Raw genomic sequence first — 18,687 nt, forward strand, 5'->3', positions numbered from 1 at the left:
TAAAGGTAATATATTGACGAGAATAGAAAGAAGACACTGTACCTAAAATAAAATAAAGACTAAAATCAGCAACTGTCGTATGTGTAACTTATTTCTTTGCAGAAGTAGTGAACTTTAAGGAGTATTTATTGACCTTAAAATGAAAGTTTACTCCAGGTATATTGATATTGATATAAAATTTAGTACAAACGTCTGTAAAACGTTCACTCTCAAACAAAAATAATAAATAATTTTATAAATATATAAATATATTTATGGAGGTGGCAGAATATTACTTTTTTCTACGAGCGTGCAAAAATGTCTACTTTCGCGCACGCATTTTAGTTTAGAAAGTTTCACTTTTCCGCACGCGTGTTACTTTTCCAACATTTCCGCACGAGATTTTTACTTTTCCGCACGCGTGTCAATTTAGATGTGTTAATATGGCCTTAAAGTAATTATAATACATGCAATAAACTAATATTTAGATATTATTTACTAATTTATTTCAAACATATCTTATTGTGTTCCTGCTTTAATCAAATTAACGCGACAATTCGATGAAATAAAATTATTTTGACATAATATTCGAAAGTCAAATCGGTAGACAATAACAGTCGTTTTGAATCATCGTCATGGAAACCAAGATCGTCGTCATGCTAACTAATTATATTAAAAGTTTGGTTTTGACAACCTTGTCAATGAATTAATTTGTGTATGTATTTTCATATTAATTAAATTAATTGATTGATATTTGGTAATTTTTTAAAGACTCTTGGAAAAAATATTGTTCCTAACTCTTGCAGAAAGTCTCTTCCGCACTCGACTGCTTGCCAAACTCCCGCTTCGCGTCGTTCGGCAAACTACAGTCGCGTGCGGAAAAGAATGACTTTCTGCACTTGTTAGGAAAATAACTATATTAAACGAGTTGTACTTTAAATGTTCCATTTTATATTTCAACAGAAGCCGATCTTTTGGGGTGAGTATTCATAGTTTGCCTACATTCATAGTTTTTTTTATCCATTTTTTCTACATCCTACCTCCATCTACAAAAGCACATGCTCTTGATATTTTACATTTTCAATATTCTCTTTACTTATTAATATGCATGTAAAAATCAAATAATATAACCAGTAATAATTAATAATAATTCCATTTAATTTACTTCTTGCCATCTGCTAATTTTTTGAATATTTTGTGCATGATCACAAGGTAATTTTTATTCTTGATGTCAACCTGATACAAAGCTTGTGTTCTAGTTTTTATGAATAAAATTAACAGTATCTTCATTCGGGAGGAGTTCTGAAGTCACATCGCCGGTGATGTCACTACAAAGCAACATCCAACATCTGTAGTCGCGCAGCTATGCAACGTCCACCATCTGCAGTTGTCTCTCTAGGACCTAGTTAGCCATCATATCGGCTCCCTGGTCAACATCTGTACAATCTGACATCAAGAAGATCTGCCGTCACATGCCACAAGCCATACATAACTATAATCCAAAATTGTTAGCTCTGGGCAAGAATTTGAACATACATATAATATTGAATTAAATTCATTACATTTTTATTATATTTTTATTTTATTAATATAATATTTATATTTATTTATATTTATATATTTATATTTATATACATATATTTATATTTTATTAATATAATAATATATTTATATAAACCTGATTAGTTAACTTATTGTTTTTTTTGTCTCCATCTAAATTTTCAGCATTCATATCTTTTGATTAAGACAAGGAGTAGGTACTAACAACTTGAGAGACTGAGCTAAAGCTCTGGCTAAAGCCACTAAACGATAACAACTATCGTAGTTGATTGAAATATTATTTGACAATATTGTTTCAATTCTTTGTGGTATATCATAGTCTAAAGGCATCCAACGACGTGCTTTATTCGTTAACGTCACAAAGTAGTTGGGAAAGTGGGATATAAATTCTGCAAAAAGATGTTTAATTATCGAGAAATTTGTATTTGATTTGGGGTAGTTTCTTAGTGTTGCTTCAATAGTCAGTAGGCGGGATGTCTCTTAATCTTTGTATTAGAGGTATACAGTTTGTTGTCTATTTAAAGCTGTTGTCTTTTTTAAACTTAGGTTTTACAAAAGGGTCCTGAAGATACCATCATTACGGAAGAGGATCACAACCGCAGATTTGGTAAACACCGAGAAGGGCCGTAAGCTGCAGCAGTACTTAGGACATGATAATATATTGAGAAATCAAGGCAGATACGAGCTACTCCAACGCATTTTGCAAGGAAAAAATTGAAGGAGAATGGGCCCCAGAACGAAGAAAAATATCCTGGCTTGCTAACCTGAGACCATGGTATAGATGTATAGAAATACCTCAACACAACACCCTAAGAAGAAGAAATCTTTTTAAAACGGAGGATGCCAGGTTGGAAAATTTGAGAGAAAAGAGGATGTTGTTTTTTTATTGAAATTATGGAAATCTAGTTTAGTGATAATTGTTGTTGTCTTATGTTTAAAGGTGGCTCTTTGGCTAGAACGTGTAGACTACTCTTGGGACTAATTCTAAATGCACAATCTGCCAGTCTCAAAGCTGTAGATTTAATGCTGTTGAGTTTTTATTAACCCTCCGTTAGGCGCGTGGTCTACAATCGCAGACCACTCTCCTTTAAGTGGTCGCCAATTGCATAAAACTGCACATACGCCCCCATCCCGCTTGCATCTAAACATTCCGTATATGTATTTGGAACCTAGGGGTTTTCTATTGGTTCTTTGCAGCACGCGGTCATATTCAACCAATAGGCGGCGAGGTCCCAAACGTATATACGGAATGTTATTCGGTTCCAAATTCATATACGGAATGTTAAATATTCCTACACCGAAAAAGATAAGTTTTTATTAGAGTCTGTGAAAAGGAGATTGATTTTAAAATAATTGTTACTGTATTATTAAATAAAAATAAAACAATTATAGTATTTGGAATGTTATTTGGTGTAATTTCATATGCGGAATATTAAATATTAGTAGACCAAAAAGTAGGACTTTTTATTATTTAGTTAAAGAAGACTGATTTTAAAATACCTATTTTGTTAATGTATTATTAAAGAAAAATAAAACAATGATTACCTATATGGAATATTATTTGGTGCGAAATTCATAAATGGGATGGTATAGATTTGAGAGACATATTTCTTTATTTGACTAAGGTTTTGCTTTCTCATAATTTTTAATGACTTGCACGTGTTGTTTAGTATGTTTAGATCTGTTTCAGGTATTCAATTCAATTCTGTTGAAGTTTAGGGCTCGTACTCGCCGCTAGGCGGCTCGTTTCGTATCCCTTATACTCACTAAATGCTCGTTGCATAATATACTATTAAAAACCAGTCTCATTTTAACTGGCTTTAATAAAAATCGTCTTTTTTGTTCCAAATAACATTCCATATACTATAATTGTTTTATTTTTATGTAATAATACAGTAACAAGTATTTTAAAATCAATCTCCTTTTAATAGACTTTAATAAAAGTTATATTTTTCGGTGTACGAATATTTAACATTCCGTATATGAATTTCGCACCCAATAACATTCCAAATACTACAATTGTTTTATTTTTATTTAATAATATCATTGTATAGCTAGACCAATAATAGAGTAACAATTACTTTAAAATCAATTTCCCTTTCACAGACTCTAATAAAAACTTATCTTTTTCGGTGTACGAATAATTAACATTCCGTATATGAATTTGGAACCGAATAACATTCCGTATATGCGTTTGGGACCTCGCCGCCTATTGATTGAAATATGACCGCGTGCTGCAACGTACCAATAGAAAACTCCTAGGTTCCAAATACATATACGGAATGTTTAGATGCATCCCGCTTAGTAGCTGTCACTAATACTTCCAACTTACTCTTCAGTTTGCTAAACGCCGCCGATCTGTTTGCATTATCTTTTTACCATTATTCAAAAAGCACTGGTCTACAACCGTAGACCACGCTACTAAGCGCGTTCCAGTTTTTACTATGCCTTCCCTGCTAAAAGAACTTTGACGACGAGATCGCGTACTGCTCGGAGTTCAAGAAGTCGTACCCCCTTCCCCTAATATTCCAACAAATTACGTGGGACGATGTTGTATTTGTGCATGAATTTGCAATATGTCAACAAGAACGGCATGCCAAAGATGTGACACATTTGCATTCAAGGATCATTTTGGGGATATTTGCACTGAATGTTTGACGGAATAAAATTGTGCCATTTTGACCATTTAATAGTTTTGTTCTTTTTTTACTTTCTAGTTCTATTCTTTATTATTTATCCCTATTGGCCATTCTATAAGTTCAAAGATAAAAAATATTTGTGTTTTTTACTAAATTGAGCTTATTTTTGTGACCATTTTCATTTACTTGCGAATAAAGACCCAAAAAATCATGACCTCGTTTTTAATTTTACCACTGTCAAAATGAGAAAAGCCAAGGAACAAACCATATCTAATATCAAATTGCGAACATAAATAAACATGTTATTAACCACTAATTTGTTAATTTTGTCAATATCCGGTATTATACGACAAAAAACTATTGGTCTACAATCGTAGACCACGCGCCTAAGCTTGTCAGCAATAGCGACGCGCCTAACGTAGGGTTAAGGTAGTTTTGCTTGCGGCGTCATAATGTATGCAACCGTAATCTAGTTTACTTTGAATAATTGATTTATATAACTTTATTAATATTTTAGTATCTTCGTCCTAGACTTTATTAGACAGAATTTTGAGTATATTTAACCTAGACTGACAGGCATGTTGTAATTTGTTAATATGCGAGTTCCGATTTAAATTTCTGGTAAAAGTAGACCTAGAAAATTACCTTTTTCTGGTTTTTTTAATGATAAATTATTTAAAGTTATGTCAGTTTAAAAGCGGGATATGTTTTTATTAAAAATAATGTATTGTGGTTTTTCTGTAGGGAAGTTATCGACCGATACTTGATGGAAGTTCATTCTGTCTAACAATAAAATACTGAAAACCAAACAAAAGTGATTTTCAGTGTTTTATTATTAGGTAAAATTCTCCATTATTAAATCGTCATATTATTGATGAATATCCATTTCCATCATTTTCCATCTGATTTGCTGGTTAATATTTAGCTTTAAATCAATGCTGGAATTAGTTTTAATGTAAATACGGGATGCTATTAATATGTATCGTAGTGAATGTATACAATTGATTAATATACATATTATGCAGTTGATATCAATAGTATACGTAATCAGTTTACACAGTAGAGCTACAAAAATAGCAATGTAAATTTTGAATACTACTGTATTTTTTCAACAGCGCCGTTAAACAGAATCGAAAAGTGCCTAGTGAAGGAAAAAAACTTTCTCCTGTAAAGTTGAAATCTAAGTATGTGTTTGAGTAAGTCATTTAGAAGAAATGTGTACAATGACAGGCGATTCTGGACAGCATAAGACCTTGCCAGGCGAGGGGAAAGATTAGGGATTTTTCATAAAATTATATTTTTTTGCATCGGACAAAGTTTTTAAGTTTTTTTAATTGTTCCAAACACAAAAGGTCCTTAGTGACTTTTCTCTTAGGTTAATAGTTTTTGACATAAATATAAGCGATTAAAAATTTAAAAATTGCGAAATCGGCCATTTTAACCCAGAATCGGATATTTAACAGAAAATTTCAATGTAGATAGATATTCTTTAAACATCTATTGATGAAATCCCGAAGAGTTTTTTGCAATACAATATCGAAAACCCCTTTGTTTTTTAATTGTTAATTAAGAGGGCGCGACACTGTAGTTTAAGTGAGAACGTTTGAGTTTGCATAAATTCATTATCTCGAGAATGGGCAAATTTGAAGAGAAATTCTCAGACAGGTCGATTTTTATTTTTAAATTGGGACTCTTTGGCATATCGTCCATTTGCGACGACAGTGTAATATCTCTAAAACCTTGATTTTACAGTAAACGCTTTTTAAACTTTAAGTAATTTATAGTATAAGAGCTGTGAGACATTTTTGAGTAGGTATTTTAGGCAACCTGAAAATTTTTCAGGTGACTTTTCCATGATAGCTTAATACAAAAATGCCGGTCTGGCTGGAGGGTAGCGGTTATTTTCCCCAAAAATCCCCCCCAAAGTTAAAAAAGGGTAAAAATTTTTATTACAAAAAATATCATTGACGTGACTTTAAGGTAAATTTAAATATTCAAATATAAAAAAATAAACAGGCCAGGTGATTTGAGGGCGATTTTAACTCTGCAAGATACTTGCATGGGCGTCCCAGCATTATTTTCAGGGGATGCATCTGAACTTCAGAAGATTTCATCTGAATCTGTACATACTATTAACGAGTATAAAATATAAAACTATACATGCATAGCTATGTGCATCTCTTCCGGACAGGGAGGTGCAATTGTTATTTTGACAGGGTATTTTTTAATATTAAAAATAAATAATCTAAAAACGACAGGTTTTTTTTTGTGAAATTTGCCAACTGCCATGTGATCAATCAAATTACGAGTGCATTATAAATGAAAAGCGCTATAGGTAAGCACCAGTGTGAGAAAGAGCGTATACCGATAGCTGTTTGCGTCCTCTGTTGTAACTGAGCGAGTCCGTTCGCTCGAGAAAAATCACGTATCCTGGCGATACCCATGTTGTTGTAAGTAACTTTTTTTTAATTAAAGGAAAATATTACGGACTATACAATAGATTTTGCAAATATGAAAGGAGAAGACAAATTTATTATTATAAATATATAGGTAGAAAAGTATAAAACTATAAACTAAATTAATTCTGTGTCCGAATCTTGTACTTCTTCTTCAAACTCCTCATCTGAGCTTAAATATTCATTCTCTTTTTCTTCGTCAGACTCTCCTCGAGACTCAGATTCCTCTTCTACCTGATCTGTAAATAGTTGTATTATGTATTTAGAGTTAATTAAAAATTAATTAGTGATTAATTAATTGAGTTGCTACGTACTCTTACTTATACCGGGTGGTGAATCGGAAAACGGGCCATAGGAAACTCAATGTAAAATTCTAAACTGTTGAATTCCTGCTTCCCTATCTATTTTACATCAAAAGTCATGAGAAGTTATTTGTAGAGGATTGAAATCTGTATTAAAAACAGAAGTTACAATTGTTCTACGATTTAAACACATTCCAAAATTTTGAAAAATATAATGTATTTACCGCAGTAGGTATGTGTGGGTATGTTAGGCCACACGTTACTATTTAACTGACAGTGAGCACATTATTGACTGAAGAAAATATCTTTATTATTAATACTTTCTCCTTAACTAAGGGTATCTTATCAACTTTATTGTGTTTTAAACAAAAAATGATAAAATAATTTAAAAAATTGACAGTTCTAATTGTTAATATAATAAATTCATTGTCAACAAATGCAATCTTATACACATTATTGTATTGTGTGTGGCCTAGCTTTGGCGTATTACTCTGAAAATTGTATTATATTTTTACAAAATTTTGAATAATTATTGTTCATAGAACAATATTAACAGTTGTTTTCAATAGAGATTTCAATTCTCTACAAATAGTTTCTGATGACTTTTGATGTAAAATAATTAGGGAAGCAGGAATTTAACAGCTTAGAATTTTACATTGAGTTTCCTATGGCCCGCTTTCCAATTCACCACCCGGTATAACCAATACTTAATACTTTTCCTTATATAACCAATCATATCAGGTTTTTATTTCTTAGTATATGACCAAAGTAGCTCATTTTTTTCCTTCATAGTGTTGAGTATTTCTTTTTCCTTTTTCATCTTTCTTAATGTTTTCGTGTTTGCTACGTGTTGTGTCCATGATATTTTTTACATTATTCGATAACACCACATCTCAACAATGGCAAGTCTTTCTTCAGATGCGCCCGTGATTGTGCAGGCTTCGACTGACGAGTCTGAGGAAGAAGAAGAGAACGAATATTTAAGCTCAGATGAGGAGTTTTGAAGAAGAAGTACAAGATTCGGACACCGAATTTATTTAGCTTATAGTTTTATACTTTTCTACCTATATATTTATAATAATAAATTTGTCTTTTTCTATCATATTTGCAAAATCTATTGTATAGTACGTATTATTTTCTTTATATTAAGAAAAAGTTACTTAAAAACTATAATATATAATAATTACTCTAACGTTTCGATGCACAACAACATGGGTATCGCCTGGTCACGTGATTTTTCTCGAGCAAACAACTCGCTCCGCTAGAACAGAGGACGCAAACAGCTATCGGTATACGCCCTTTCTCACAGTGCTGCTTACCTATAGCGCTGTTCATTTTATATGCACGAGTAATTTGTTTGATGACATGGCAGTTGGAAAATTTCACCAAAAAACCTGTCTTTTTAGAATACTTATTTTTAATATTAAAAAATACCCTGTCAAAATAACAATTGCACCTCCCTGTCCGGAAGAAATATACATAGGTATGTATAGTTGTATATTTTACACTCGTTAATAGTCTGTACAGATTCAGATGAAATCTTCTGAAGTTCAGATGCATCCCCTGAAAATAATCCTGGGACGCCCATGCAAGTATCTTGCAGAGTTAAAATTGCCCTCAAATCGCCTGGCTTGTGTTTATTTTCTTTATAATTTAAATTTACTTTAAAGTCACGTCACTGATATTTTTTGTAATAACAACTTTTACCCTTTTTTTAATTTTGGAGGGGATTTTTGGGGAAAATAACCGCTACCCTCCAGCCAGACCGGCATTTTTGTATTAGGCTATCATGGAAGAGTCACCTGAAAAATTTTCAGGTTGCCTAAAATACCTACTCAAAAATGTCTCACAGCTCTTGGACCATTAAGTATTGCGCAGATTTATAGCATTGTTAGAGTAAGTTTTAAAGCAATTCATTATTGTAACGGTTCATGCCATAATAGTGTAAAATTATTAGCAGAATGCCTTAAATTCATGAGTTAAAAAATCCAGCGAACTTATCACATTGTTCATGAAATATGTATGATCTTAGATGTGCTAATATTAAATATCGCGTTGAAGATGATGAAATTATGTACTTCTATATACGGTATATAATGAGAAAACTCTATTGTTTAAAATAAAGTACATAAATAAGGTTTGGAAATAAAACAAAGATAGTAATATCTTGTACACAGTTTAATGTATAATACAATCTTGAGATCAACAAGTTATATAAGTATAATAGTTAGGCACTTTGAATCACAAAAAACATAAAATATATTATTCGTACGAGAATATCCAATTATTACAAAATGTGTAGTACAGATTGAAAACTATTATGGTACTAGTAAGATAATTTACGATAAAGGATTTACTACTTATATATAATACTAGTGACGCCATCCATCTGGGCGTGATGACGTAATTGACGATTTTTTTGAATGGGACGAGGGGTCTTTTGATTTGAAAGGCACATTTGAAAGGTTATTTAATTCTCTATTCAGTAATATAAACGTTAACATAATTATTTATACAGGGTGTGCAAAATTTTTTATCGAATTAAATTAATTGAGTATAAATAATTATGTTAATGTTTATACTACTGAATAGAGAATTAAATATCCTTTCAAATGAGTTATCACACAACCCCTAATCTTATTTAAAAAAAATCATCGATTACGTCATTACGCCTAGATGGATGACGTCACTAGTATTATATACAGGGTCCGCCAAACTTCTGGTTTTCTTTGATTACGGCTAAACTATAGGATATGCAAAAAATCTTTTTTTACAAAATTAATGTATATCAAAGCTGTCTATAATTTAAAATTATTTTCGATTATACAGGGTGAGTCAGAACGACGGTATGAACCAAATTTTATTTTTTTAAATGGAACACCCTATATATTAAATCATTTTTGAATATAGCTTTTAAAAATATAAAAAATTTGTATAAGGTCTTATAGGCTTAAAGTTAATAATTTTCGAAATATTTACATTTTTATTGAGAAAAATGGTAATGTTTATAGGGCTGTGGATTATATTTTCAAGGTAATAAAAATTTAAGTGATAAGTCAAAGTTTTTATAATATAGTGTCATTTTTAAATATTTTAATATCTTTTACTTATAGCCATCAAATGTACAGTGTGATCACTATTTGCAAATACAGAATTTTCTCATTTTTTAAGGGAACACCCTGTATATTAGTATTGCATTTTGTAGTAAATATTACAACCTTTCTTTTGGAATAAGGTTGTATGTACATAGCATGTTTGGTTTTGTAAATATTTAAAAAAGAGCTATAGATTTTACGTTTCGCGGATATTTTATACCGCGATAATTTTAATTAAATTTTTTTGCAAAAATATTTTAATCTGATTTTAGAAACATACACTAAAATATCAAAGATGAAAATAAGAACGTAATTAAAGATTAAAATAAAACGTATACCTACAAGTGCAACTTATAGGCTATTGATTATGTACTATAGAAAGGAACTACAACGTTAACGGGGTTTTATTATTTCATATGGTCAATGAATCTCTCTATATGAAAAAACCGCGGAGTGCTACCATTTAAAGGGGTGCGTTTTTGAGAAATGGGTGAATTAGTCCCTGGGCACAGGTTACATTAGGGTGAGTTCTATGCACTTTTGGTACAAACACGTCTACATAAAAATTGTTCCTGGTTAAATTTCCTATCTAAATATAACTTTTTAAAGTCAAAGATACTTTTTTTTACAAAAATATATTCAAAAGAAAAAGCACAAAGAAACCCAAAAGAAAGAAATTTTGTTTTTTGTCCCATAACTTTTGTCCACCGGGGATGTAGGTATAGATATTGCTTCACAAAAAAAAAACTTACATATTTTCTCTTTAAAATGATGTTTAGTAGAGGTCAGTATGATTTACAGTTTTCGAAATATGATTTTTCAAAGTTCGCCACTCACAGCAATTTTGGGCAATTTTCCTTGTTATTTCGCAAATATTGTTCTGTAACTTTTTTCTACGTAACTTTAGGTATATGCAATGGTACATGTAAGAGGAAGAGAAATCAATTACCTTTAATATAGTCTAATGTATAATGTTATACGACTTCTTTTAAAGAGGTTATCTTTTTCAAGACTTTTAACGAGTTTTTATATTTTTACGATTATAATTTAAATTTTCCATTATAACTTTTTTTTCTGTATGGTATATATTATATAATAAAAAATAAAGCTTATTCTGTTTACTTTAAAATGGTGTATTAAATAAAATTCTAAGGGGTATTTTTGAATAAGATATGTTTTTTCAAATTGTAATAAGTACGTACAACGATTTTTGACTTTAGGATTATTTTTTAAATTCCCCATTATAACTTTTTTATGTGATTGTGTGTTATGATTGAATCTTATTTTTTATAGGTAATACTTTTGATCCACTTGACTCGGCCGGGCAAACTTGAAAATATGGATTAATTCCAATATTTACTGTCAAAGCTCCTGCACCACAAGTTTTGATTGAAAAAATAGCATGTAAATGTACCAAAGGATGTACAAAAAACTGCGGTTTTAGGAAGATAGGAATTAGTTGTTCAGTATTCTGCAAAGGGTGCATGTGCATGGGTACTAATTGTGGGAACTCTAAGATAACTGAGGTGTCAGAGGAAGATATTGAAGCTAATGCTAACGAAGAGATGGACTTTGATTTTGAAATTTTTTTAAATGTCAACGTTTAAATAATTTTAACTGAAGTGATGTTTTTTAAGACTAATGTTTTTGTAATTTTTGTAAAAGAAATATTTTAAATAATACAGGTAAAAAAATATCAAAGAATCACTCGGTTTCCATTATGTATTTAAATATAGATGATACACCATTTTAAAGAACAGAAGGTAAGCCCCCTTTGTTGCGCAATATATAGATAGTATATTCATGTACAAGAAAAAAAGTTATAATGAGAAATTTCAAAAATAATCGTAACAAATATAAAAAATAATATTTTTTTTATATTAGGTATTATATAATATATAATATATTATATAATAATTTTGCTTTATTTTTATATTATATTATAAAAAAATCGTTAAAATTATACAATCTTGACAAACCACAATCTCTTTAAAAAAAGTCATACAACGTTATACAGTAGACCATTTTAAAGGTAATTTATTTCTGTTCCTATTACGTGTACCATTGCATATACCTAAAGTTACGTAGAAAAAAGTTACAGAACAATATTTGCGAAATAACAAGGAAAATTGCCCAAAATTGCTGTGAGTGGCGAACTTTTAAAAATCATATTTCGGAAACTGTAAATCCTTATGACCTCTACCAAACATCATTTTAAAGATAAATATGTAAATTTTCTTCCTATGAAGCAATGTCTATACCTATTTCCCCGTGGACAAAAGTTATGGGACAAAAAACAAAATTTACTTCTTTTGGGTTTCTTTGTGCTTTTTCTTATGAATATATTTTTGTAAAAAAAAATATCTTTGACTTTAAAAAGTTACATTTAGATAGGAAATTTAACCAGGAACAATTTTTATGTAGAAGTATTTGTATCAAAAGTGCATAGAACTCACCCTAATGTAACCTGTGCCCAGGGACTAATTCACCCATTTCTCAAAAACGCACCCCTTTAAATGGTAGCACTCCGCGGTTTTTTCATACATAGATGTCCATTGACCATATCAAATAATAAAACCCCGAGTAGTTCCTTTTAGCTATATTATTTTGAATATAATCAATAGCCTATTAATTGAATTTAATAACTTTAAAATTATGTTACAACCAATATTTTACCATACTAATAAGTAATTAACATGGATAAATTAATTATTAAATTAAACAACTATTTTAACATCTACCCTAGAAATTTTTCTACCCTAGTAATTTTATTGTACCCAATTTTGTTAGTTAAATTGTATTTACGAATAAGATCAGTTAATAACTTTTTAATTTACTTACATCTTGAGAACGTATGCTTTGAAACAAATGAACGTTATAGAAGTATATTATGAAGTAAATAGTATCTACAGTACGTAGTATCAACAGTATGTACAGTATGTACAAAAGCTGGCAATAATTTCTAATGGCTTCGCCCAAAACAAATGTCATATCCATCAATTGTCCGGTTGAAAATTTGAAATTTAAAATATAAAAAATTGTTACAAAAATTTCAACTACAAAAGTATGTATTACCAGCTTTTGTGACACCAGTTAATACTATTTATATTAATAAATAATTTGGCTGTTACATTTAACATTCATTTGTTTCAAATCATACTTTATAATTATTATGTTCTCAAGATGTATTTAAATTTAAAAGGTAAATTAAAGTTAACTGATATTACTCGTAAATACAATATAACTAACAATTAACTTGGTACAGGAAAGTTGCTGTGGTAGAAAAATTACTAGGGTAGATTTCAAATTTGGTTGTTATTTAATTTAGTAACTAATTTAAGCATTCATTAGTATGGTAAAATATTTTTTTGTAAAATAAGTTAAAGTTATTAAATTCAATTGAATTGTACTAGTATACGACTTATTTTAATCTTTAATTACGTTTTTATTTTCATATCTGATATTTTAATGTATGTTTCTAAAACCGTATTATAATTATTTTTTTTGCGAAAAATTTTTTTAATAAAAAATCAAAAAAAAACGTAATATCTATAGTTTTTTTTAAATATCTACAAAACGAAACATGCTAGGTACATACAAACTTATAACAAAAGAAAGGTTGTAATATTTACTACAAAAGGTAATACTAATATACAGGGTGTCCCTTTAAAAAAATGAGAAAATTTTGTATTTGCAAAAAAAAATTGTAGGAAAAACCCTAATATTTTCCCTTGCCTATGGCAAGGTGTTATGTTGTTCAGAATCGCCTGTCATGGTACACATTTCTTCTAAATGACTTACTCAAACACATACTTAAATTTAAACTTTACAGGAGAAAAATTTTTCCCCTTAACTATGGTTTTTAAACTTTTCGATTCACCTGGTAGATACACGTGCAGGGCTGATGCCTACCAGGTCATGGTTTTTAGCCTTGGTGTGCTATGAATTATCACTATACAAATTTCAAGCCTTACAGGAAGACCGTTAGTCGGAGGGTTTACTAGCGCTTAAACTATTAATAATGTATTATTTGGTTGTATACAACTACCGATTTACAATTTCGCTTCAATAATTTTTTTCTCCTATGAATGCACTTTTTTCATAAATGGTCTGTAAATCGTCAAAGTTGCTGTTATTGGTGTGACTAAAACCCCAGGATTTTCCACGAGTTGCATACGTGGGTGGTCCGATAACTATTTAGCTTCTCCGCCCGGTGGGACAACTATCGCAAGATAAATCTAGTATCGTTTAATACCCCAATATATATATATATACATATCAAATAGTAATTAAACTCTGCGACCTTGAAGAAGCCACGCAGTTTTTTGCGCTGACAGCTTCAAATGAATAGTCGCAGAACTCACTGCGCTTCTGCTTCCTTTCAATGGGCTTTCAATCTTGAATGCTTGACTAGCAGCTCAGGTGCGTAGTAGCTGGGTTAAACTTGTCAACTGTAGAGTATCCCTCTCTATAACCTGCCTGGTATTCCAGTAAAATCCCTGACTCTGCCCACTTTTTGAAGTTATATTTCTTTAGACGCGATTGAGAGTAAAGTTTCATAATACTGCGCGCATGAGCACACAGACAGTATGGCGTTTAGTTGCTGAATCTTTCAAGTTATGTATAAATATATCAGAGCAAGAAAAGGTGTGAAAAGCATATATTAGTGTTTTTAGTAAATATATTTATTACAATTTTTGTGTCTTTGGATTTGTCTTCCTCAGGAGTAAGATGAGTAATATTAAAACGTTTTATTGTATATTTATTATGCTTGTCTGTTTGTTACCGTGAATTGTCATTAGGTACGTCCGAACTGATACAGACACAGTCCTCGTAGCGTATTTGGTATAGCATTCGGCCAGCGATCGAGAGGTCTTGAGTTGAGTCTGGAGCAATCCTAACTTTTTTTTTTATTTTTTTGAAAGCGATAAGCACAAAATTAATTGGGTGTTTAAAAAAATTAAAGCAAACTGTCTAAAGTATATTTATTTTTAAGAAATCATATAATAGAAGTATAACTTCTTACAGGCGTACAAAGTACACACACATTCTCTTATATTTTACCCAATATTAAAGACGAAAACAGCTTGGCTACTGCGTTCGGGTAACTTATTCCCCTGTAATTCAATACATCTTCTGTCGTACCTTTCTTATGCAAAGAAAAAATTATCGTATCCCGGAAAGAATCCAGAAATGAGGCTCGATTGAACATTGCATTAAAAGCAACCAATAACTTTGCTTTGCGAGTAACTGAAAGATTTTTATAAAACTCAGCCGGTACGCTATCGGTGCCAGGTGCTTTAATATCCTTAACCCAAGAGTAGTCGCGCTCACTTCTGTAACGTCGATAGTCGCGTGTGAGATTCTATCTCAAAATACGAATTTAAAACAAATTTTTATTTTGTACTATTTTTATCTACTTTTTATATTGAAAATATATATTTTTAACAATTTTATTAAAAAAACCTGTGTTAACGGGCACCTGCCAACATCGGCCACGTGTCCTAACGGCCAGTTTAAAAATTTTCCAAATTAATTATATGTAGACTACAAAAACTGGCAATACCGTCCATCTTTCTATATCGGCCAATAGTTCTTTCATTTTTAGTGGCCGTTACTGACAAATTTTACTGTACAGTAAAGCCTGTGTTAACGGCTACCTGCCAACATCGGACACATATCATAACGGCCAGTTTAAAAATTTCCCAAACCAATTATATGTAGACTACAAAAACTGGCAATAGCGGCCACCTTTCTATATCGGCCAATAGTTCTTTCATTTTTAGTGGCCGTTACTGACAGGTTTTACTGTATTACGAAAAAGGATGAAATGTGAGATTCTATTTAACGGCGCGACTACTCGCGGGTTAAAGCTAATTGGCTCTACCCAAAGCCATAAATTCCACAAAAAGAAGAAGAAGAAGAAAAAAAGTTCCTACGCATTACTACACCCTTTCTTGAGGCACTTACGAAATTTTTTCAAAATTGCAAAATTTTTCATCAAGTTATCGCGAAAAAGGATAAAAATTGAGATTCTATCTCACCGCGCGACTACTCGCGGGTTAAGGCTTTTGAGTGCTACATCTAACTCCGTCATATCAAAACTCACATCCTTCCTTTTATCGACAATATAAGGCTCTGCATTACTTTGTTGATCCGAATGAAGTTCTGGATTTAGGAGACCCAAAAAGTGCAGACAAAATGTCTCTAAGTGGGTTGATGCACATCTCGAACTATTTTTAATTTTAGAAAATCCTACCAAAGAGCAAAATTCTTTAGAGTCACGTGCCCTACTTTGATCTTCTGCCTCTCTCATTTAATACTCTCTATTTTTTCTTTGTCGGGTTTGTTTATACTCTCTCTTCCTCTGCAAATACATATCTCTCACATATCCTCCACCCGTCTTCCAATACATATTTAGGAAACTCATTACCTGCTTTCTCAAATTCCCACATTATCGATAAAACCATACTTGTCTACCTTTTTAATTACTCCCTCTCATACCACTCTGTTCGCGTACTTCTCCCATCTCGGCATTTTTCATAATGATTATTAGCAGTTCCTCAACAAAACTTTCTGGCCTCACCATATTCACGTCTATCCGCTGAATACGTTCCTCTATTTTATTTTCAAAATTTCTTGCATCTTGTTTTGTCCATTTAAGTTTAGGTAGTAACGGTAAAATGTCCTCATTTTGCACCCGCCTATGATCCCTCATTATCTTGAAATCCAGGATTATTGGCTGATGATCTGAAAAGTATTCACAAGCTACTGAAAAATCCCCAATCTCTGCACTAATACCATTGAAATGCAAGCCAGATCTATTACAGAGGTCCCCAAAGTACCTGCAAAAGTGAATTCTCTCTTATGATCACCTGGAGTCCTACCATTCAAATTACCATATCATTTTGCTCACAAAGTCTTATAATCCTCCTGCCCTGATCATTGGCTATTTTGTCTTTAGATGTTCTTACCGTTTCCAATACACCAACGTACTCGCACCCTTCTATCCCTATATCTAGACTGGACTCTTCTCCTATTCTTCCATTTACATCTCCAATCACTACAATCGACTATCCACCTCTCTATTCCGTGATGTCAACAACAACCCGTTCCAAATTAAAAAAATCTCTCTCCCACTTTTCTCCTCTTCTTAGATATACTGGAACTATATCTACATCATCAGATAACATGGTCAGTTGAATTACCATCTGTCCCTCTGTAACGATAAGCGTTTGAAATATCGTTACGAAATATGCATGTCAAAATATTAATCAGATAGGACTTAATAGTATGCAACCAGGTATACATTCAGTCGCAAATAGGGTTACCTAATTTGGGACCAAATACAAATATTTGTTGGTAGTATGTTTAGGGAATTCGAATTTTATCGGTTGGTTCATGTGTCAATGACCGTTTCCGCCTGTCTCCGCTGCAGGAGACAGCACAACGAATGATAGTCACTTAACCTTCTACCATCATCGACTCTTGACGTTATCCTCCAGCGATCATTGTCCGAAGCCATTTTGTTTTATTTTTGAAATTATTAATTAGTTGGAGATGCAAAGAATTTAAGTTGGAAGAAAGTTTTTGGTTTATGTTGGAATTTGTGATGAAAGTGACGTTTTAGTTTCCATATTGGAATATTCTGGACAGTGGGTAAACATTTTTTTTTGTTCTTGTCAAGAAAAAATGACCATTTTCTCCCTTTCAATATCATACTCATATCAATAAAATTGTTATTCGATAACCATTAGGTTTTAAATAATCCATATCAATATCAAATTTATGTCCTCTACTGAAAAAAAAAACTATTTAAAAATTATATTTCTAGTTCAAAATAATTTCTGAATTAATGACATTTTCCTTCCTTTTAGTATCTACGTCTTTAAAGAAATCCTTATTGTAATATCCATATTTTACAATCATTTTGCAACAAGTAATCTCTATCCACATTATTAGTTGTTCAAAAATATTTCTTCACATGCCTCAAAAATCAAGGTCAATGACTTCGCATATATACCGCAGTAAATCAACTTTTTGTTTAAAGTTTTTCTTCAAACTTTTTATAAGTTTACCTTCCTACATGTCCTGTTTCAAGTTAGTCAAAAGAAGTAGTATGACTGAAAGATTTTTGTTTTCTTTTAGTCGCTGGATGAGGAAGAAGATTAAGTCAGAAAAACTGATTAGGTTTTGGATAAGGAATAAAAAAATAATTTTGGGGATTTATGGAAATTTTGGTGTTTTATGGAATGGTTTTGGTTGTTTTTTGATGGATTAGTTGATTTGCCGGTACTGAGTACCTCCTAGTCGGGGACAAGTCTGCCACTCTCCTAAGGTTAGGGAACATTGGAAGACACCTTGCTTGGGCCTCCAGTCACCACCCTCGAAGGAGTTGGAGAAGAAACCCATCGTCACTTTGTAGACGCGACAGGTTTTATAATTAAATTTGCATATCAATTTGTTTTAATAATATTTTTCACTTTTACTCATTTTTTTTGTATCAATAAGTTTTAAATCATTCCAATACTAATATACCTTCATTTTTCTTTAAACATAATTAACATACAGTATTCAATAATTTTTCAACAATTTTATATTTCACGGTTATATCATTTATTTAAAATAGTATGGGGATTATAAGCCCTCTGTGAAG

General features: G+C 31.4%; 1 protein-coding gene across 1 annotated transcript in view; it reads right to left on the minus strand.

The window, feature by feature from the left end:
* The window catches only part of LOC114330947 (sphingomyelinase phosphodiesterase C), a 641,516-nt gene that overhangs the window by 294,224 nt on the left and 328,605 nt on the right, over positions 1-18,687 (minus strand). The gene's annotated exons all lie outside the window — the stretch shown is intronic.

Source organism: Diabrotica virgifera, chromosome 5, assembly GCF_917563875.1.
Source record: "Diabrotica virgifera virgifera chromosome 5, PGI_DIABVI_V3a".
Classification (NCBI taxonomy): Eukaryota; Metazoa; Arthropoda; class Insecta; order Coleoptera; family Chrysomelidae; genus Diabrotica; species Diabrotica virgifera.